Genomic DNA, 24,062 nt, shown 5'->3' with positions numbered 1-24,062 from the left:
TCACATGCATGTTTTTATCCACTAATGTTGACCGATAATCGTACATGTTTTAACATATGAACCCACTAATTTTACATGTATATTCTATAATCATACATGTTTTAGCACATAAATCCGATAATTTCACAAGTATTTTGACCTATAATCGTACATGTTTTAACATATGAACCCACTAATTTTAAACGTATGTTCTATAATCGTACATATTTTAGCACATGAATCCGATAATTTCACAAGTATTTTGACCTATAATCGTACATGTTTTAACATATGAATTCACTACTTTCACAAATATGTATCATCGTACATGTTTTAACATATAAATCCGCTAATGTCACAAATATATTATATAATCATACATGTTTAGTTATATGAATCCAGTTATTTCACAAACTATAACATTAGTTAGTATAATATATATATATATATATATATATATATATATATATCCATTATTTTTCAAGATTATGTTGTATGATTATAAATATTGTAACATATTAATCGATCAATGTTCATTGATAATTGATAATTGTTCATTGTTTTTTCCACTATAAAAATTTATCCTCTATAACACCATTTTTTCAATGTTCATTGATAATTGTACATGTTTTAACAATTTATCTACTGATTTCACGAGTATGTTCTATAATCGTATATGTTTTAATACATGAATTCGCTAATTTCACAAGAATGTTCTAAAAGCGTAAATTTTTTAACTTATGAATCCGCTAATGCCACAAATATGTTGACCTGTAATCGTATATATTTTAACATACGAATCCGTTAATTTGACAAATATGTTATGTAATCGTACAAGTTTTAACATATTAATCTGTTAATGTCACAAGTATGTTATATAATGATGCATGTTTTAACATATGAATCTGCTAATGTCACAAATATATTCTATAATGATATATGCTTTAAGATACGAATCTGTTAATTTCACGACTATTTTCTACAATGATATATGTTTTAACATATGAATCCAATAATCTAACAAGTATGTTCTATAATCGTAAATGTTTTAATATATGAATCCACTAATACCACAAGTATGTTGATGAAACTTAAAATTAGTAATTATTTATATGTTAAAAAATGTGTTTTAAGATTTAAGTTTTATTAAAATTATAAATTTATATTGTTTTAAGTGTTATGTGTTTATATTTAAATGTTTTAAAATATGTTTATTCTTATTTTAGTTTATTTTATTTATTTGTTAGTTTATTCTTATTTTAGTTTCTTTTATTTATTTTGTTAAACAATCTTAAATAAACCTTTCCGTGGATTGATCTCGTACTTACGAGTATATTACTTGCAGACAACCTACACTTGAGTGAATTACAATTTAAGTTGTAGCATATGTTGACCTAGAATCATATATATTTTAACATATGAATCCGTTAATTTCATAAATATGTTATATAATCGTACTTTTAACATATGAATCCGTTTATTTCACAAATATGTTATATAATCGTACATGTTTTAACATATTAATTTGCTAATATAACAAGTATGTTCTATAATGATACATTTTTTAATATATGAATCCAATTATTTCACAACTATATTATATAATCGTACATATATTAACATATGAATCCGCTAATTTGACAAGTATGTGATATAATCGTACGTGTTTTAATACATGAATCGGCTAATTTTACCAATATATTCTATAATGATATATGTTTTAACATAAGAATCCGTTAACTTCACGATTATGTCCTACAATGATACATGTTTTAACATATGAATCCAATAATATGACAGGTATGTTATATAATTATACATATATTAACATATGAATCCGCTAATTTCACAATAATATTGACTTTGGTCAACCCAAATACCAATTGTGTCTGGTCAACCCAGCACAAGCTTGGTTCAACCCAACTAACTTGACTTGGGTCGACCCAAAAAATGTTTGGGTCGACCCAGCTTTTGTTTGGGTCGACCAAGCATATGCTTGGGTCGACCTAAAATGCTTGAGTTGGGTCGACCATAAACCTTGAGTGTTTGGGTCAACCCAAGCATATGTGTTTGGGTCGACCCAAGCATATATGTATGCTATGGTCGACACAAGCACTTAAGGTTTATGGTCGACCCAATCTTTTGATAGATCATGATCTAAATCTCAGTTCTGGGTAGACCATGCCCATGGTCTACATGAGCATGTTTTATACAAAAATCTCTTGATAGACCATGAGATTTATGGGTAGACCATGGAGATGGGAAGCCCATGGTCTACCTAGTTTTGGGTAGACCATAGGTAAACCTTGGTATGGTCTACCCAGTCCTGGGTAGACCATAAATATGATCTACCTAAAAATCTCATGATCGACCAAGAGATTTTTGGTAGTCCATGGGTGGTCTACCTATGGTTTACCCAGTTTTGGATAGATCATAGGTAGACCATGAGCTGCCCATATCCATCTTCTACCAAGTTTTGATCAAGAGATTTTTGGGTAGACCATACCCATGGTCAACCTATGGTTTACCCAGCTTTGGGTAGATCATAGGTAGACCATGGGTTGCCACCTAAAAGAAGAAATCTAAAAAATCAGCTAAAGATCCAAGAGAATACCTAATGTTTTCGAAGAGAGGCGGCTTTAGGAGACAACCTTTCTTTTGTTTTGTTTAGGATCTAACCCTCTTATCTATCTCTCTATCTATATCTATCTATATCTATATATATAAAATATGTGTACGTTAGAATAATTACCTTGGGGACACCAAAATAATTTATTTCAAAATTATTCTTTTCTAACCATTATTTTACTAAAAACTTCTCACTAACTCCATGATTTGTTTTTTTAAAAAAACTTTTTTTTACACACACAAAGTGTGTGCATTTTTTACTAGTTTAAGATAAGAAACCAGATCCCTTATTCCAAATAACAATTTTGAATTTACTTTATATATATATATATATATATAATATATATATATATATATATATATATATAGGGCCGTTCCTTTAGCGAGTAAAAAAAGTCCATTGACTCAGGCCCGATAAATTTGGGGGCCCATAAATTTTTTTAAAAATCTAGTAATATAGAGAGAACTATTATAGTCCAATTAAAATTTATTTATCCAGCCTTTTCCAAAGCTAAACGGAAGTCGGCGATTCGGTAGAAAAAAATTAGATATTCAAATTTCACGACAGGAATTAGATTTCTTTCGAAGGTTTTTTTCTCAATTCTCTCGTGCTTTATATTTTCCTAATTTTTTTTGTTTATTTGATTATTTCATAACTAGATTTAGATATAGAGATATTTTAATGGATTAATGTATAATTATTTGAATGAAACGTTTGAATTATTGTACGTAAATTGTTTGATGAAATGTTTGAATTAGTTTTATGATAACAATGATTAATATATTTTTCATAAAAAAATATGATAATTGAAAACTGTGAATTTGATTGTCCATATATACCATATAGTCACTCAGATTCCAAAAGAAGTCATTGACAAGATTTGATATGTTTCTTTTCTTTCTTCCTCGGTAATACGCTGTCACAAAGGAAATTGAAGAATAGTTGTGGTATTTTAGTTCAACTTCTGATTAATTTTCTAATCACATGATATAAATGATAGTTAGGAAATCTGATGTGAGTTGGAAATTATGATTTATTTTTTCTAAATTTTCAATGAAGAAGAGGTGTATATAATTTCTCTGTGTGATTTATTTATTAAAATTTTCATTGAATTGTTAAATTCTTAGGTTTATGATGCCTCCTAAGTACATGTCGGGGTTTCAAAAAAGAAAAAGAACGCTAAATATTGAAGAACAAATTCTAAGTCAAGCTGAAAATATCAACAAGTACTTTGTTTCAAAAAAAATAGTTTAAATTAGTATTGTTTAGTTATTTATATTCTCTTAAATGTGTTGATTTAAATTGAAAAGATTAACATGGAACTAAAAAAATGTTAACACATATTATTCTTAATTAAGTCATTTAAGGGCCTTTTTTAAAAAATATCGACTCAGGCCTAAAAACCTTTAGGATCGGCCCTGTATATATATATATATATATATATACAAATATGAAAGCGTGCTATTTCTTAAAATGACCAGTTTACTCCCGGTCTCCCATTTGCCCCAGTTTACTCCCAGTCTCCCAATTGCCCCAATTACACGCGTTTAGCTTTCCTCTTTGCACAAATACACGTGTCATCTGTCCTACTTCTCCACTGCTTCACACAAAATTATGGTTCGATCTTATTCGTTGGGATGTGAAGCGACAACCGGTTGTACGCATCAAATCTCTTCCGTTCTTCAATCGCTTATCTTTTGTTTTTTACTGTATTCTTCGCCTCTCCTGCTGCTTTTCACGATCCGCTCACTGTCGGGTTCTCATCCTCCAAAACGCTAGGTTTCTTCTGGTTTTACGAATTTAGTTGTGTTCTATTCTCTACACTTAGCATCGGAATCTTTCTTGTTTAGGTTACGACATCGATTTGCTCCGATCTGCTATCTGGTTAGTTTTCCGACTGTGTTTACGACACGGATCTGCTCACTTGTAAGTCTTCCGATTTTGATTCGCTTGGTTTACATTTACTTGTATTTTCTTTACTGCAAGCTAATTCTTTTTTCTCCAGGTTACGATAGCGATCTGCTCAGTGGTGGGTTTTTTGACTTCAAACAGCTTGGGTTATGTCATTTATCTTGTATCTTTTTTTTTCTCTCATTTTCTGACTTGAAATACTTTGGTTTGTCATTTCTCTTATTTCCATGTAACTTAATTAAAGTACTCTCGATTACTTATTTTGTCTGTAACTTACATTGTTTTTAAATACAACATAACCACACATGTATATGGAATATTCAGCTATCATTTTACGGTGTCTTCACTTATCATTTTTCCAATCTAGAATCAAAGGACTGTCACAGACCGAACCATTAACTGGTTTGTTATTTAAGATTACGATAAAATATAAATACTTAATAATTGTCTCTTTTATTAGTCACTTCTGAAGTCTGAAATTAAAGGGACTACGAAATAAATACAATCAGACTGATTTTGTATCCTATGTTTCATTAAGTTGCTTAAATCTGACTACTAATACTATTAACCTCCAGTTTCCAATTATATATTACCTTTATCATTTCTTCCAATGATATTCCTGGTTTTTTTTTATTAGTAACACTTGTTCTTTAAAATTGTACGGAAAACATTCACCGAAAATTGGATAACACAAGAAATGGCAAGTTCTTCTACTCGACCGGTGTACATGTTCATTCTTTCACATGAATTTAACTACGTTTAAATGCTTTGTATATATTTGCATCTTTTATCAGCTTCGTATTTAACTAAAGTCTTCAACTTGCTGACTTTGAATGGTGTCACGACATCTTTTTTCTGCCAAGATCTGTTTTTTTTAGATCTGTGTTCCAAAGAAGAGGATCGACATAGATCAGTGTTTTAGTCGTATAGATCTGTTTATTTTATTTTTACATCTTTGCTTTTATTTGTCGGATAAATACCTAAATCGTACATTGAATATGCTCTGCAGATCTGTGTGTTTTTTAGATTTGTGTTTTTTTCATACATAGGCGGTAACAGGCTCTTACTGATATTTTCTTTCTCGATCTTTTTTAAACATTTGATTATGATTTTTGTCATCTTTTTTCACGTATTGAACAGCTTTGTTGCCTTTTGTTTTCATTAGTCTCCGCGTTGTTGTTCTCCTTCTGGTTGTCTGCTGCTTTTTGCTGTAGAAATCTTCTCCAGGTGAAGATTCTTCTTTTTGTCTCCTTTATAAACATTATAATCTGTCTGATCTGAGATTTCAGAGAACGAGATTTTAATTTTTGTTGTTACGCTTGATTTGTAGGTTCTTCTGTGATCTTGCGTACTTTGGATGTTACTCCGACTAAGGATTTAGTCGGAATTCTTGTATGTGTTTTGCTAACAGGTGTAAAACTTTATTTTTTGTGAAACTTGTGTGTGATTTTTACTGTATTTTTCGAACCGAGCTCTCTTAAGTTCGAGTTCGACAGCGTTTGTATAGAGTGCGTGTGTTATACTAATTGTACTTTAGTTGTGCTTAACTAACGATTATGTTGATAATTTAATGACGAGAGTAACAGCCCTGAGCTGTTTTATGCGTTTTAAGCGTGTTTGCTTTATATCTATTACTTTGTTTACATGAGTTCAGAAGGTTTTTGTTTTCCTCCCGACTTTTTAACTCATGTTTACTGTTTTAAAATGTCAGACATTGACTTTAGTAGACTTGAGAATTGAAACCATGTTTCTTGGTCCTCAGAGATCTTTCAAATATTGTATTTGACTAAAGTTTTCCCACATATGGATTTTCAATTAATGTTCAACCTTTTGATTTCCACTGCAGTCTCTTTAAAATGAGGAATCAACGAATTTTGTTTTAAGCTTTTGATTTCCATTGCAATCTCTTTAAAATGAGGAATCGTCGAATTTTATTTTAAGCTTGGGGAAAAAATAAAATAAATTAGGTTCAAGCATGGCTCATATATATTTTTTTATGAATATAAGCATAGGAAGTTAAAAAATGTTTAAATCTTTCGTGTTATTATGTGAACGCAAACATTAAAAACAAAAGTTAATTTCTGATTGCTTTGTTATCCAATTAAAGTTTGTGTCCAAATGTTTCATGCAAGTAAATTGTTTATAATAAATTATTCTTCTGATTTTAACGAAGTTTGTCTGATCATATGCTAATGTCGCTCGACTGAAATGTTTTTTTTTTTTTTTTTTACTATTATTCATATTTGGATTGTTCATCTTGCATTCAAATTAAACTAAGACTAAACAAAATCCAATCCACCAAATTTAAATCCTATGATGTACTTGGATTCAATATTATATTTCACAAGTAGATTCAATATTATATTTCACAAGTAGAAATAACATGTACCGCGGAACTTATACCGAGTTTAGGGATGAACAATAAAAAAAGTAATTTTATATAAATTCTCATTAAGATGAAAATTGCGAACTATTACCATATATTTATTTTACAAGGTTCAGTTTCATAAATACTGTAAGAATATAATTTATCAGTCATTTTATATTAATATTTTACAGCCAAGTATTTCTTATCTAAGAAAACTTTCCTTTTATTTATTTACTATATACACGTTGAATTCAATGCATATTATTGAAATCTACCTCTATTTTAATATCACCTACATAATTGCATAAAGCTTTGGTTCCATATGAAGCACTCTTCGTACATAGGTATATATAAAGTAAATGATACTCAACTTAAAAAAGTATAATATATTGTATCAAATATGATGAGTCATAGATGATTATGACATTATTTGTGTTGTGTTTTATACATTCAATGATAGCTTAGTGACTCAACGGTGACTACTGACAAGTGTTAAGTGACAATTTTTCAATTATAAATTCAAAACATGAGTTATCATGTAAGTATGTTGATTTGCGCTACATGTAATGATATAAACATTGAAAAATTTATATTTCATGTTGTGTGCAAGTTAAATTAACACTATAATAATACATTATAATGAGTGGTAGAACATTTAAAACTAATAATCAATTTCTAAAGTTATTTGTTAAGTAGAAAAGTCTTATAGGACAAAATTTTAATTAAGCTAAAAAACAAAAAGGGATGAATGAAATTGACAGATACTCCCTCCGTTCCAATTATATTGTCCACGTTTTCTTTTTTTTTTTTGGTCCCAAATATATAGTTATATACCATATTTAGTAATATTTTTTTACACTTCTTTACTAATATACCCATATTAACTACACCTTAAAAATTGTGTAATCATTTTTTAATACGTTGAATAGGGATAAAATAAGAAGTTTATATAAAATTTTCTTTCTCAATACATTTTTCTTAATCTGTGTGAAAATCCAAAGAAGACAATATATATGGGATGAAGGAAGTATTACCATAAAATTCCGGCAAGAATCCATCATCTTGCAAAGTACTAAATAATTATCATATGATGAAAACGTTTAACGAAAAATACCTTAAAAAATATTAAATAATCAATCTCATGGATGAACTTACATGTTGAAGGATGAGTGGTAGAGGGAAACAGTGATTACCGTTTTTCCCGATTGCCGCATTTCATTGCCTTTTCTTTCGTAAATCAAGTGTCTACTCATTCTTCTATATTTCTCTGCTCACGTATCAGCTTCTACCTTCTGCTTGAGATTTCAAATCTTCTTGTAGGTTTGTTCTCATCGATTTTTTTAAACCCAAATGTCGTAAATCCTTCAGTATTGCTTTTACATATAGATCTGTATTTTTTTTTTTCTAGATTTGAGTTTTTATTGCTTCGTCTTCTTATTTCTTTGTCTATTTTCATACCTTGACAGGTTAAAAAAACACGCGTCTATGATTTTCTATAGCCACCGCCGACGGAACAAACATGTTGAAGGATGAGTGGTAGAGGGAAACGGTGATTACCGTTTCTCCCGGTTGCCGCATTTCATTGCCTTTTCTTTCGTAAATCAAGTGTCTATCATTCTTACATCTTTCTCTGCTAACGTATCAGCTTCTACCTTCTGCTTGGGATTTCAAATCTTCTTGTAGGTTTGTTCTCATCGATTTTTTTTAACCCAAATGTCGTAAATCGTTCAGTCTTGCTTTTACATATAGATATGTATTTTTTTTTTTTCTAGATCTGAGTTTTTATTACGTCGTCTTCTTATTTCTTTGTCTATTTTCATACGCGTTTTTATTTTCGAGATCTGATATTTTGTATGTTCGAAAAATATCAAGCACTTAGAGGATGTTTTACGTAAATATTTTCACATAGATGTGTTGTTTTTTGGTTTTTAAAGATGCGTTTTTGTTTACCTATAAAAGATCTTATGCCTACAAAGACAATGTTATGCCTAGATATTTTTACTAATTTAAGATGCATGTTTTTTTAACAGGTGTTTAGCATTAACCAAGTGTTCAGCGTCCTATATCATCCGATATTTTTTTGTTTTGTGATATCTGGTTTGGACTAGTAACTTTTCATACGGGTTTGTTCTCGTAGCCTTTTTCCCTGTTTGAAGATGCATCGGTTTCTGTTATAACTAGCAAACGTGTTCTTGTTGTTTGTTTTCAAATGGTCTAACGTCTATTTTTTCCACAGCTGCAAGAGAAAAAACTCGTAAAAAAGGAAGCGGCTCATAAGATAGGTGATCAACTTATAAGATAGGTAATTAACTTATTCTGCATCGGTCTTCACATTTTCTCATCTTCTGCAATTTCTTTAATTTTTTACAATTTCTTTAGCTTGGAATCTTTCGAATAGTATCCCGTGAATTGTTTGCGGTTTGTTACGATCTATTTTCTTAGATTAACGTTTTCTTTGGCTTACACTGGAAAAGAAAATGAATAGCCAGAGATGAAGATTGGAAAATAGAATGATTTTTTTTAGCCGAGAGTTGAAAAAAAAATCAATATTTTCGGTTATAATAAGAATTTTTTGCCTGTGGTTTTTGCTGATTCATATGATTTTTGAATGGAGGTTGTAAGATTGTCTTTATAGTTTTGTCAACTTAGATATGTCATGTAGTAAATATAAAGCTTGGGTATTGAGTTAATTTGTTACGTTTATGCTTTTGATTCATTTGTCTCCTCTATGTCCTCCATTAATCCCAACAATCAACGGAATTTTTTTCATAATGTTGGTTATATATGAAACAGATAATTTTCGAATATTATTAGTGTATAATGTATGTTAGCAATCCTCGAAGAATAACCAGTGTGCGATAGATATTTATAGCAACCCTTTGAAGAATTTTAAAATTAAAGTATCATTAATGCGAATAAGAATTTGATTTATAACTTCCCGAACAAATATATATAAAAAAAAGATGTTAAAATTTTAAAATTATAAATTATAAATAAAAAACACGAGACATCATATCAGTATGTTCATTTTTTATTCATGGACCCACGAATTACACTTGTGGTCTTTACTTTTGCCTTTCTATTAAAATAACAGATTTATAGTGCTGCTGTGTAGCTTCGAAGAAGATTAAACTGACGAATATTTAGGTACACTGTTTTATCCTTTACCTTTTTCTTTACCTTTAATAAGTACTCAACTACTAAACTTATTTCTATACCATAGTGTGTTTTATTCAGCTGTTTTCACCAAGATTAACTTGCAAATATTTAGGTTTTACTATTTTACCTTGTTTAGTTTCATACTTGAAATTGGCGATAATGTCAGAAAGTGGTGAAGGGAATGTCTTAGACGCTAATAAGCTAATGAAATCTCAGAAAAGGAAATATGTTTGCTTAGAAAACCGTATATTGACAAAAAATATACGACGAAAAGAACAAAGGCAAATAACAATCCTAAATACCATTGACAATGAAAATGTTGAGGTTGACCCATTAAGCTATATAGTCAGCAGCCCAGATTCATTACCTAATGTACAAAACTGTGAATTTTGTGGAGCAAAACGTATTTACCTAGAACCACCAATGTTTTGTTGTTCACCAGGAGAAATAAATCTTTTACCCACAGAAATGCCTGCTGAGTTAATACAGTTGTATCTTGGGAATGGTGAATATGCTAAAGAATTCAATAATTGTGTTCGTAGTTACAATAACATGTTTGCATTTACATCAATCGGTGTACATTGTGACAAATCTTTAGCTACAAGAAATGATGGAATTTATACTTTTCGTGTACAAGGTCAAGTTTATCATTTCATGGATCAATTAATACCATCAAATAACAAAAAGCCTAAAAATCTTCAAATGTATTTTTTTGATACCGAACATGAGATCTTCAATCGAATGAGTATTAGTTCAAAATTCAGGGAAACTCTAGTAGATAAATTAACTCATATTTTAACAATAAATCCAAATGCAAATTTCTTCCGGAGTCTCAATAGTATTCAAAACCTACACAAATATAAAATTGTTTTACAAGCTGATCCTAACATTGACCAGTGTGTCTTTAATAAGCCCACTGTGTCTCAAATTGCTGGAATATGGCTAGAATATAACGAAAACGAGCAATATACAAGTCAACACATACAAGTGTATCCAAAAGACAGCCATCCTCAGATAATTAAACATTACTTTGCTTGTTATGATCTTATGCAATATCCTCTTATATTTCCAAATGGAGAACCTGGTTGGCATCGACAAATTGAAAAATTAATCAAAGACAAAAAATAATGATTCCTACACCAACATGTGGTGGTCAAACTATATACGACATCCGAAATCCCGCAAATGAAAATTACTTCACACACTGAAGATTTCGAGAAGAATAAAAACAAAAGGTCAACGGTGTCATGCCGTGAGTATTATTGTTATAAGCTACAAATAAGAGAGAATTATAAATCTTTCTTACTGCATATTGGTAGGCTTTTGCAGCAATATATAGTAGATATGTACATAAAAATTGAAACACCGAGATTAGACTTTTTCAAAACTAAGGACATGCAAAATCGGTTGCAAAACAAAGTATACAAAGGTTTAATGGATGGTATTACACAAGGGTGTCAAATGGGTATTGATGTTGGAAAACACATAATATTACCTTCATCATTTATAGGAGTACCTAGAGATGGCCCCGACTTCTTGAACTTGAAGCAAACTCCAGCATTCATCAAGCATTTACCAAAGTGTGGGCGGTGGCAATCACGACAAATAGGCTTCTCCCCAGCCTTGGGAGGAGCCTGTCTCTGGGCCTGACACCCCTGAGGTACCTGCTGCCTCGGTGGTCCATGATACGGCTTCTTGCCGTGCTGTTGCTGCTGAGAGTGGCCCTGATGAGGGAAGGGCCTCTTGCCATGCGCCTCCGCGCTAATATCTCGCAGTGTCTGCTCGGACCTCAAGGCCCGCCTCAGCGCTAAAGCATAATCAGCCGGCTCCGCCATAAGTACGTCCCTACGAATGGTAGGTCGAAGCCCCACAAGAAAGTGCTCGAGCTTCTCTTTCTCATCCTCTCCAATCAGGGGCACAAAATGGCAGCCCCTCTCAAACTTCACCACAAACTGTGCCACCGACAAATCTCCCTGTCGTAAGCTCATAAACTCCGTCTTCAAACGGGTTCTCACATCAGCGGTGAAATACTTCTCAAAGAACAATTTCTTGAACTCAGTCCAAGGTAGGGTAGCTGGGTCCACAGTCCTCTCCACTCCCTCCCACCAGAGGGCGGCATCATCCTGGAGAAGAAACACAGCACACCTCACCCTATCTAGATCTCCCAGCTGCATATAGCGAAAGATCATCTCAAGCTAACAAATCCAACCCTCCGCCATCAACGGATCAGTAGTGCCAGCGAAGTCCTTCGGATTCATCTTCCGGAATTGCTCATAGACAGTCCCCACTCCAGCCCTAGGAGCATCCACATGACGCTCGAGGATGCGGGACAATCCCGCTAACACCTGTCCTCCTACATCCACCGACGGCGGCGGTGGAGGAGGTGGTGGTGGAGGCGGTGGAGGAGGCGTAACTGCACGGTGCTCACGACGAGGTGCCATCTAAACGCATTGAGAAAATCCAACATTCAAATCCCATGCCATAGAAAATATTTTTACTTCAAATTTAAATTTTTCAATAACTCAAGAAGCTAATGCATCAAAACTTAAACAGATAGAAGACATTAAACTTAAATCTTACAAACTTTGAGGCGAGATCCCCTGAGTTTCCGCAACCGGCAGTAGGCTAAGCCCAAACCAAGACCGTGCTCTGATACCAACTGAAACGACCCTAACCTCTAAGCTTTAATTAAATTAAAGGAAAAAAAATGCGGATTTTAAAAAATTTTTGCCATGACTTGTTTGCAAAGCAAACAAGCCATCAAACCCAAACAGCAGTCCAAGTAAGGAAAAGCAACTGGCGTAAAACTTAAGTGCGTTAAACATAAACATGCAATCCTAGTAACCACCTCCCGGTTACAGCATAAAGTAAACTAAGACATATAAGATCTCGCGATAAACATAAACATGCAATCCTAGTAACCACCTCCCGGTTACAGCATAAAGTAAACTAAGACATATAAAAGTTTGCAATAATCATAAACATCCTTAGGCGTAGCCATACTACAAATCATCAAATGAAGCACAGGGAATGCACATCCTGGCTATAAATACTGAAAGTACTCAAATAACTCTTCATTATTACATAACAGAGTAATGTGCGGAAAAACGTAAACATTCATAAGCAACGGTCACTGGGCCTTACACTGCCGATGGCCTCATCCCAGTAGATCACGCCCCTCCGTCTCGACATCAGACTCCTCACCTGCAAACATTCAAGCATAGTGAGTCTAAAGACTCAACAAGCATAAACAGTATAATAACAAGGGTTTAAAATACGTGATGAAATAGCTCAACTATAACTGTAATATGCATGAAACTAGAAGGTATAGAAACATGCACTGATGAACTCACGCTATAGAAGACTTTCAACTTTCTTAACCTAAACCTCATACTTTACTTAACTTTATGCATGACTGACTGACTGACATATACGTAAGACGAGTCAACTGATACTTTGAAACTTCACTTTTCCTTCACTTTCCTTTTTCTTTTCTTTTGAAATAAGATCATTGAATTGTGACCCTCTGTTTCGATCATGATCATGGCTGCAGTGCACTATGCCGGCAAGGAAGCCGAGATTTCTCTCGACCCCACATTGCCCCTTTACTTTCCTTTAATTGGTAGGGAACCCGAGATGTCTCTCGACCTCGTACTACACGTCACATTTGGCAAGTGAATCAGGGCATTCCCCGACCCAACATTGCACGTCTCGTCACAAACAATTCACTTCCTTCAAAAATTACTTTCTTTTCTTTTTCATTCACTAAGACTCGACTCACACTTTGATAGCATGCAATACAAAAAGAAACTTCCTTTCACTTTATGAAATTCAAGAACATGACATATGCACACGAATAAGAAACCTTTAAGACATGAGACTCAACTCAAAAATGTGGGTGAAAGGTGGATGAGTGGCTGCCCCTAAGTCAAAAGAAACAATTCACTCAACACTTTCCTCAAACTTGACTTAATTCGAGCAAACAAACCGTAAAACCCTTAACTCTATCATGTCTTAACCAAAACCCGTCCCGCTTGAACCGACACTTAATAAACACTTCAAAATACCTCTAGGACCAGGTTGTAACCTCCAAGGACCTCCCAAGCATCCCAAACCATAAGCATTCCCGGACAGCCCCTTAGCCTCTAAAAATTCTGCACTTACACCACAAACTTAAAAGACTCATAACTTACTCAATACTTATCCGAAATGCGCCCATTTTATACCGACATGACCACAACGTCATGAACTTTACCATGGAATAGCCTACCCCTGCCCAGACCTCAGCCACGACCCTGCCCTGTCCCGTGAACAGTGCTGCCCTGCACACTCACAACATTCAACTTGCTTCTAACTCAAGAATTCAACCCCTCTAATCCTCTTTCCTTAACTTTTCTCCATACCAAACATCAATACACCTCAAATAACATCACTTAGGACTTTTCCCAAGCTCTTGGACAACACTCAACCACACTTTCACTTCACATTTCAAAAACATCAACTTTTAAGCATGAAAAGTCTCAATGTAATGACTAATCAATCAAGACCAATGCAAATCCAATAAATGCTTCAACATCATACAAAATTCCAGTCCTTATACATGCAACAACTCGAAATTTAGGGCACACAACTTCTGGATTTTTCGAAATTATGCATATACAATCATAAAAATCCATGCCATAGCTTCTAAATCCATCATTTAATCACATAAACACAACTCAAATGCTTTACTTAAAAAAAACAGCCCTACCTCCACTAAATCATGCAAAAACATACATATACATCATGCATTTTGAAATTTTGCAAAAGAAACTTAAGGGTGGGGATAGATATTGCTTGAATGAAAGCCCAAGAACAATTTATACTTGCCTTTCAATCTTTTACCCAAAAATTTCGAAAATAAGGGAGATGGAGGGAAGAACTCTAGGTCAAACTCCAAGCTAAGCTCCTTGGGAAGCTTCTCCGGTGGATGGGCGGTGGTGGAAGGTGGCGGCGGCGTCTAGGAGGTGGAGGAGAGGGGGAGCCGTGGTAAAATCTCCATGGGAGGGGAGGGGCGGCTACAAGGGTTAAGTTGGGGGCTAGGGTTTTAAATTGTAGTGTAAATGATTTATATCTAGGGGGAAAAATAATGGGAGTGAAATTTTAAGTGGGAAAAATAATGAGAGTGTAGGGTTTTGGTGTGTGTGTGTGAGAGAATCTTGTACCAAAAAGTGCTAAAAGACAAATAAAAGTGCTACTTTCACTAAATTAGCTTTTCACCTCAAAACTTTTGCACCTCTAAAACTTATAAGTTTAAAATTTACATTTCCGGCCAAAACCCCCATTTTTCCTCTAAATTAAAATCTTAAAAGTGAAAGTCTGGAAAATATGCCACCAAAACCCACCATCGTCGCCTGTCGGGACAGAAACTTACTAGACCAAACAATTCAAGGCATTTAATCCAAATAAATCAAGAAAATTCTATTTTTAACTAAAACTTAAACAATTAACTTCAAGAAATTAAAAATATAAATACTGAAAATAATTTTAGGCATGAAATTCAAATTTCAGAAGTTTTGGTGCTACATAAGGTCTTGTGGAATAAAGTCATTCCTCTAGTTTTAGTTCACTGGCAGCGCCGAGTACTTGGGAGCTTGAGGACAGGATGCGTGCAGAAAATCCTGAGTTATTTTGATTTCATTTCGCATTGTATTCAGTTGTAAACTCTGATTTTGAAATAAAAGAATGTTTCTGCATGTTACTTTACATTCGGTACTTAAGATATGTGTTCGAGGACGAAACATCTTAAGTGGGGGAGAATGTAGTATCCCGTACCCAAAATCAGTGATTAAGTGTTAATCAAATCATTAATACTATTAATTAAGAGTAAACATGATTAAAGGAACTATAAATGGGTTATCGGAGTCTGGAATTGGATTCGGAACACTTGAAAATGGTTTGAGGGTCGTCGAGTTCGGAGGCTCCGAAGTTAGGGTTCGGAAGGTCCGAAGTCAGGTTTTGGACGATCCAAAGATTGGTTCGGATGGTCCGAACGAGCTGTCAATAGTCGTCATTGATGACGTCATTGTGCTGACGTAAGCAATGACTTATTATTGGGTTCGGACGACCCAAAGTCGAGATCAGAAGGTCTGATCGTGTTAGGATGCTCCGAAGTCCAGTTTGGATGATCCGAACTCCGTCTATAAATAGGAGGACCGAGATTCAGATTTGAGTACACTGATCACCCCTTCTCTCTCATTTCTTCAGTCTTTCAGCTTAGATCTAGGGCATTCCAGGCGTCCCTTTGGAAATCCAAAAGTGGCATAGCAGTCCAGGCGTCGTAGCGGAGCTGTGGCCTAGTTTTGAGGCAATCGATAGCAAAGGGCTAACGACGGACGAAGGTATAGATTTTGCTTCCTAAAAATATTTATGAGTATGCAATAGCTTAGTTAAGGCTTTTAGAGCACTTTAATGATATTAGTATCATTTGGCAGTGTAGTGCGGATTGTAGGCGTAGACCTAGAGCTAGTAGAGCGCGCCTAGTATTTGAGGTACGAAAGTACTGTTCGAGATATCCTGACTGAGTATGCATGTATTATGTGACTGCATGATTTATATGCCATGACTTTATGCTGCATTCATTTGCATATTGAGCTATCTCCTTCGAGATGTCTATTAGTAGGGTTGTACCCTATCCTGTTAGTGGATGGACTTCCATCGAATTGGGTCCGGCGTATACACTGGTATTTTGGTATGGGAGCCACCTCCTGAAGCGACGGCACAACGTGCTACATACCAGGGCCCGGTCTGTCTTTGTTCTCTGATCCTTGACCTCGAGTTATAGGGAGTTCACTTTGCATGCATGTATAATCATACTCTCGTACTGAGCGTTTTATGCTCACGTCTCATACTCTGCGTTTCTGGACACCCTATTCCATGGGGCAAATTTGCGATTGGACGAGGCGGGTGGATCCAAGAGGGGCTAGTCAGTGGTTGGCCAGCTGGAGCTTCGTCTAGGTTTTTATTTCTGTTTTATTGGGTTGATACAGCGTTCGATTTGGTTGTATAAATATTTGGGTATTTACAGATTCCTTTCCTTGGGATTGTTTTATGTTTATGGTTTCCGCAGTTTAATTTTGATATTTGTTTAATTAAGTTAATTTCATGCCTAAGTTCTGTTTAGTAGGTGATCTCGGTAAGGGTCACTACACTCCGAACCTGAGTTCGGAGTATCCGAATCTAGGCCGGGTCTTGGCCTATAAATAGGGGTTTCCAGAGTTCATTTTCAAATACAAATTCCCGAGTTTCCTTCTTCAGTTATATAGTGTGAGTTATACACTTGAGGGCCCTATCGATTATAATAGAGGTTCTGGAATAACCAAGGTATGGGTATAGTCATCCGGGACTAGCGACATCAAAGGGCTTACTACGGACAAAGGTATGGTCTGGGAATCTATTTAAGTTTTGGGAGTACTTATTAGCTTAGTTAAGACTTATAGAACTTGTGTAGTGATAAGGTGAACTTTTGAATATAGGCTTGAACCTAGGATCTTCTATACTTGAACTAGCCTAGAGGTACGTACACATTGACTGAGATTGCCAGCGAGTATACATGTTTATATGTTGCATTTATTTGGCATTATTATGTGGCATGATGTATGTTTTACCATTTTCTATACTCACATATCATGTGCACATACACGTTGAGCCTATACCTTGTTATACCTGATTATAGAGCCGCTCAACTCTATACTCAATAGTTTGTCACTGAGAGTACCGCGACGGAGGGGACATGTATGTCTGACTACTTTGGTGTACTAGACGAGTGTGGTTGCACCCAGAGGTTGATCCGTGCGGTGGCAGCACTCATGTGGCGCCGGTACTGAGCATGACTTTTCAGATGACCCTTTACCAGTCATCGTGTTGAATGCATCATATATATTCTTGTACTCATGTTTATGTACTGGGTGTTAGCGCTCACGTCCTAGTTGTTATCTTGGACAACCTATTCCACGGGTCAGGTCGCAGGATGGACGGAGCTGGTAGTTCAAGGCAGGAATAGGGAGCAGGAGAATTGAGGAGTTAATTATACAGCAGGATTCGATATAGCTGTATAATGTTTAATTTTTAGTTATTTTGATTTGGTTGTATATTAAGCCTGGATTTATTACTAAGCTGATATGTAAATTATGGTTTATGTTTCCGCACGTTTTACTCTGTTAAGTATTTTGCTGTATTAAGTTTAATGCATGCTATTAGTTGCCAGTTAGTAGGTGATTCCTTGCAGGGTCACTACATTTTTTGGTATCAGAGCATGCATAGATTTTGGGCATTAGTACTTGGGATTTAGTCTAGTCTTGAGTAATTATTGCGCATTTGGGGTTTTAATGTGCAATTCTTTTTAGGATCTGGCTGACGAGAGTCACGGTAGTGTTGGCCAGGGAGGTGGTCATCATAATCTTTACCATCGCCATCATGATGATAGATATCGTCCTCATGAGGGTAGACGTCGCTACTATATCAATAAGTTCATGCAAGTAGGACCGAAACCTTTGGTGGGAGGCGAGAATCCTGAACAAGCAAGAGGTTGGATGTCTAAACTCGAGAGTGCGTTTTGAGCTTTCGAGTGTACTGATGAGCAGAAACTGGAAGTTTTAGAATTCGTTCTAGAAGATCGAGAACGCTTATGGTGGGATGCCAAAGTTTCTCAAGCACGTACTGATAGGGGACATGTGACTTGGGGGGATTTTTGTCAGCAATTTCAGAAACTGTATTTTACTCCAGCTGTTCGATAGGCACGATCTATGGAGTTGCTGACTCTGAGGCAAGGATCAATGACTATTGATCAATATCAGCAACGATTTCTTGATCTGCTACCTTTCAGTCCTCATATCAGTGACAGTGATGCGTCTAAGTATGATATCTTTCTGTAAGGCTTGAATCAAGATATCTACTCACAAGTTGTTGTCTGTGATGATCCGACATCTTAAGAGACATAGATTACCTTATGTATAATTAGATATGGATTTAGTTGTATCTACTCCGCTGGAGCAGGAGGTAGTGACTAAGAGTCTAGTGAGGGGTTGCCTTCTAGAGTTTGAGGGTAATTATCGGCTAATTTGCTGATATTAGCGATGGCAGATTTTGACTGTATTTTGGGAATAGATATGCTAACATTGTATCACGCTACTGTGGATTGTTATCAGCGTCTGGTAAATTTTCATCCTGCTGAGGGTGATAGCTGGTACTTTTATGGTGAGGGTGCACGACCTCCGATGCCACTTGTATAGGCTCTGAAGGCATGTCATGTTTTGGAGTCAGGTGGGGAGGGCTACCTCATCTATGAAAGAGTGGGTGCCCGGTGAGCCAACTTGTGGCTAAGGGCTTTGATGACTCTTTGTATAAACAATCTTTTATTTAATATTATTTACACTTTTATTAATGGCAATGACTTTATCTTTCTTCATATTGTTATATTGTGATATACTATTGTTGTTTTGATAAAGACCTTGAATATACTATAGTGTATGTAAGATGTGGTAGAACATGGGGATGTCTATTATGAAACACATCTTATAGTCACTGTATATTCTAAACTGTTCCTAGTCGATTGAGCCGTCCGATAATAAGGATAAGGATTGCTCGAGTTTGAGACTAGCATTTGTGATGCAGAGTACCACGTTTCATTGGTAAGGAACATGGAGATGTTCGAAGCATGCAAATGGATATTCATACGATGAATGATCGAACTACCATATCCGAACTTTCCAAGTGGTTATCACTTATCGAGTGGATAAAGTCCGCGGTTTTGGTTGTACACCATTAGTCCTTACTACTTGAAACATCATTGAGACTCTATATGCTAGTACTGTGCTTTGACTCGTTTACCGACTCTATTGGGGTCATCAGGTGTCGGGATTGGGTACAGTTACAACACATATAGGAGTCGATGCTTTGTTGTCAAGGATTCACCACATACTTGCGAGTGTGGATATCCTATGCGATCTGAGGAGATATTAGTGTGACGAATCTCTGGCCAGAGTACATGTTGTGATTTAAGAAATGGTTTCTTAGTAGCACATGCGATGTCACTATTTGATCTTCAAGATGTATTGCATAGTTATCGAATCTCGAACGACTCTCGATATACCAATGGTTGTTGATTCGATCGGGATATATGGATGAAGGGACCGTACTGTACGCTAACCAAAATCTATTGGTTCTTGTAGGCACTATCAGTGATACCTAGGGAATCATGGGGCGATGTTGCTAGGCGCTCTTACCATGATTCGATGGGCTAGTCGGAAATCGTTGTTCCGAGTCACAAGGAGTTGTGAGCCCACGGCTAGCTGTATCCCTGAACCATTGAGGGTCACACAGTGTAATGGATTTTTAATCCCCGTTGAGATAGTTAAATTTAAAGAGTTAAATTTAATGAACATTGGAGTTGGACTTCTTAATTATGAGTAGAGGAGTAAGATTTCCTAAAATGACATAGGGATGGGCATTTTTGGAAACCACTGAATTCGGATTCAGAAAAATTTATCTTGACTTTAAAAGGTGCAGAAATGGTTTCTGTGCACATTGGTGAAATTGGTTTATCAATCGGAGTCACGATGAATTTTATATTAATTTCTGAACATGCGGGCTTTGCTTGTCGGGCTTGAACTTATGACTAATGGGCCCTAAGCTGTTAGTGGCCTAAATTATAAATAAGTTATTGCAGTACAGAAATTACATACAACAGGTCACAAAATATTTTTAAAACCCTTGCTGCATTTTTAATAAGTGGTCGCCCCCTCCCTCCCTCTGCTCGAAAAATCCAGCCTGTGAATTTTGAATTACAGTCTGGTTTAACGGATCAAATTCGTTAATTCTCTTCGTAGAAACTTCTGATAGATTTTCTAGTCCAATCTATCAGAGGGATTAAATATCCGTTCGTGGACCTGATTGAAGAACAGTTCGTCCATCAGTTCCAGGGATATACAACAAGAGCAGAGAAATCTGTTGGTGTCCAAAATCTCGATTCGAGATTAAAGGTAAAAATTTTATAATAGTTATTTAATTTTTACACACACAATTTAATCGTAAGGTTGATACCCATTATGGAATCGTTCCATATAAAAATTTTAAACTTCCGCTGCACCGGGTATCAATCCTAATTGATCTGATTGCCGCGTTCTTCAACAGTGGTATCAGAGCCAGGTTGCTCAGATCAAGCGATTAAATTAATCGATTGTACAAAAATTTTTTGAGCCTCGGTTTTTGAAACAAAATAAATATTTAAAAATAAAAAAAAAAAAATTTCGGGCAAAAACCCGGGCAGCGCACGGCGCTGCACAGGGCGGCGCACGGCGCTGCGCAGGAGCGTTGCCCGGCCCGAGCCCGTTAGGGCGCGGGCAGCCCGGGAATGTCCCGGGCGGCCCGCGGAAAAATTAAATTTTTAATTTTAAATTAAATTTTAATATGTTAAAATTCTATTTTTGGTCCGATCGAAAATTGTTTTTGATTGGTCCACGAGGCATCGGATCGAATTGTTCGAGTCCGAAAATTTTAAAATTGATTTTTGGATAAATTTGAATTTTTGGAAAATTTAAATATTTTATCCGTTAAATTGAATTTTGAAATTAATTATTTTTGGTACAATTGATGATAAGATATGATCTTATGAATATATTGATAAAATATGATTTTATGTATAAAATTGGATTTTATAGATAAAATATGATTTTATTTGATAAAAAGATAAAATATGATTTTGTATGTAAAATAAGATTTTATATATGAAATATGATTTTATCCTTTTAAATTTAAATTGCCATTGCATGTTATCCAATAAATTAATTTTGAATTAAATGTTATTGGATAAGGATGATCGATTGCCATGACCAATTTTGTAGGTGTATGTTAGGAATTTACATTTGTCTTTTATTGTTGTTGGATTTATTAATGGGCCTGGTTTATGGCCCAATATGAATTGTCATATGTAATAAAAGTGGGTTTGGTTTATGGCCCGTCCCCCCCCCCCCCCCCTTAAAAATGTATCCCCTACTTGTCATTGTTATTTATTGTAAATACATTAGATTTAGTGGGAGATGAAGATTTGAAGATGGAGGTGGGCCCAGCAGACAATAAAGACAGAAGAAATGTAAATTGGAAGCAAAATGTAATAGGATTGCATTGCATACTGCATATTACCTAGGATTGGACTAAGACTCGTGATTGGCAACCACGGGTCGATTAGAAATGAAATCGATCATCCTATATAATATATGATATTATTGTTGTATGCATGTTTTAGACAAAATTGTGTGAATCCGACAAGCATACAAAATTTTAAAAATGATGAGACAAATTTTTATAATTAAAATCCCTCATTTTAAATATGATTTAAAATTGATATCAAGATAAATAAAGGAAATTTAAATTTGTTTAAATGTTCCTACCTTCCATCAACGATCAATGTATGAGATGCTACCCGCGGATACGGTCCGGCTCATATTATTGGGGGGGCCCGTTCGTCGGAAAGCTGTACATTGGATCAACACATGTTGTAAGTTGGGAGGAACTCCCATGGGATCGGCTCATATTATTGGGGGATCCACATGGCGACCGTCCATCACAACTTAATATTGATGGGTCATCTTGACATGTCACAATAAACGGCGTCATATTATTGGGCCCTTATTGGACATGAGGTAAAAACATGGAGGTTGCTTTGGAAGCAATTGGGCTCTACCTTTTGAAAATTATGGTTGGATGATATTATTCGGGACCATAGTTTGTCAATTGGACTCCATGTTCTCACTAAGGAAAACAGTTTTCCGTTTTCACTAGAGGGTAGTGAAATCGTTAAAATAGTGGGAGTGAGATTCATAAAATAAATTTCGCCTATTTTATGTCTTAGTAAATTAATTAAACAATCATCGATATTTGTCTGTTTCATCTCAGTATTTCATTATGATGAATCTTCGTAATCCACATGCTTCTATTCTCCAACAAAACAAACTTACTGGCGCAAACAATACAGAATGATTCCATAAGTTAAGATTGTCCTAAGTTCGGAAAAGATTTTCTAAGTGTTAGAAAAGGCTTCTCCGAAAACAGCCCCGGCTGATGTAACTGCCGAAAGGTTGGCCGAACTAGAGAAATGGTTGGACCATGATCTCAAGGCCAAATGTTACATGCAAAATTGGACAAGTCTAAACAAGTTTGCCATCACTGCAAGAAACCCGGTCATTGGAAACGTAACTGCAAGGAATACCTCAAGCAGTTGCGAACTGCAAAGCGTATGTTTTACATTAAAATAAATGTTTTTCTTAATACTACTTCTTGGGTATTGGATACCAGATGTAGATCTCATATTTGCAATGAGTTGCAAATGATGACAAGAAGTAATAGGCTAAGGATGGGTGAGACCCAGTCAAGGCTCGGGAATGGTTCCAGAGATAAATCCAAAGCTATAGGAGACATTTATTTTTGCAGAACAATTTTAAGTTATTTTTGAGAGATGTTTTATTTGTTCCAGATTTGATTAAAAACATTATTTCTGTTTCTATGCTTGATAGAGATGGTTATTCTTGCAATTTTGTGAATGGGATTTGCAATATTTACAAGAATGAATGTTTGATTGGAAATGGACAACTTGAAAACGATCTATATAACTTAAAATTAAAAGACGTTCCAATAAATTATGTTGATAAACCGGTAACAACGAACAAAAGGAAAATCGATAGTCAAAACCCGGCAAACCTTTGGCATGCTAGGCTAGGTCATATTTCCTCAAGGAGGATGAACAAGCTAGTGGGAGAGGGCATGTTTGATATGTCTGATATTAACTCTCTACCTACTTGTGAGTCCTGCCTGAAAGAAAAAATGACTAAATCTCTTTTTAAGGGGAAACCTGAGCGTAGTCAAAATCTGTTGGATTTGATCCATTCAGATGTTTGTGGTCCATTTAGAGTTGGTACTCAATATGGCCACACCTCTTCATTACCTTTACTGATGATTATTCGAGGTATGGGTATTTATATTTAA

At 35.2% G+C, this 24,062-nt stretch overlaps 2 long non-coding RNA genes across 2 annotated transcripts; both read left to right on the top strand.

The window, feature by feature from the left end:
- Nucleotides 1-5,167: 5,167 nt before the first annotated feature.
- Nucleotides 5,168-6,096, top strand: LOC140885531 (uncharacterized). The gene is made up of 3 exons (XR_012150985.1): nt 5,168-5,219; nt 5,685-5,746; nt 5,850-6,096. It is a non-coding gene; the product is annotated as an uncharacterized lncRNA (long non-coding RNA).
- Nucleotides 6,097-8,399: 2,303 nt separating this feature from the next.
- LOC140884370 (uncharacterized) lies at nt 8,400-9,204 on the top strand. The gene is made up of 3 exons (XR_012150636.1): nt 8,400-8,566; nt 8,918-9,010; nt 9,124-9,204. It is a non-coding gene; the product is annotated as an uncharacterized lncRNA (long non-coding RNA).
- Nucleotides 9,205-24,062: the final 14,858 nt, after the last annotated feature.

Source organism: Henckelia pumila, chromosome 2, assembly GCF_033568475.1.
Source record: "Henckelia pumila isolate YLH828 chromosome 2, ASM3356847v2, whole genome shotgun sequence".
Taxonomy (NCBI): domain Eukaryota; kingdom Viridiplantae; phylum Streptophyta; class Magnoliopsida; order Lamiales; family Gesneriaceae; genus Henckelia; species Henckelia pumila.
The sequence above is the reverse complement of the archived record's forward strand: the minus strand, read 5'-3'. Positions and strand labels throughout refer to the sequence as shown.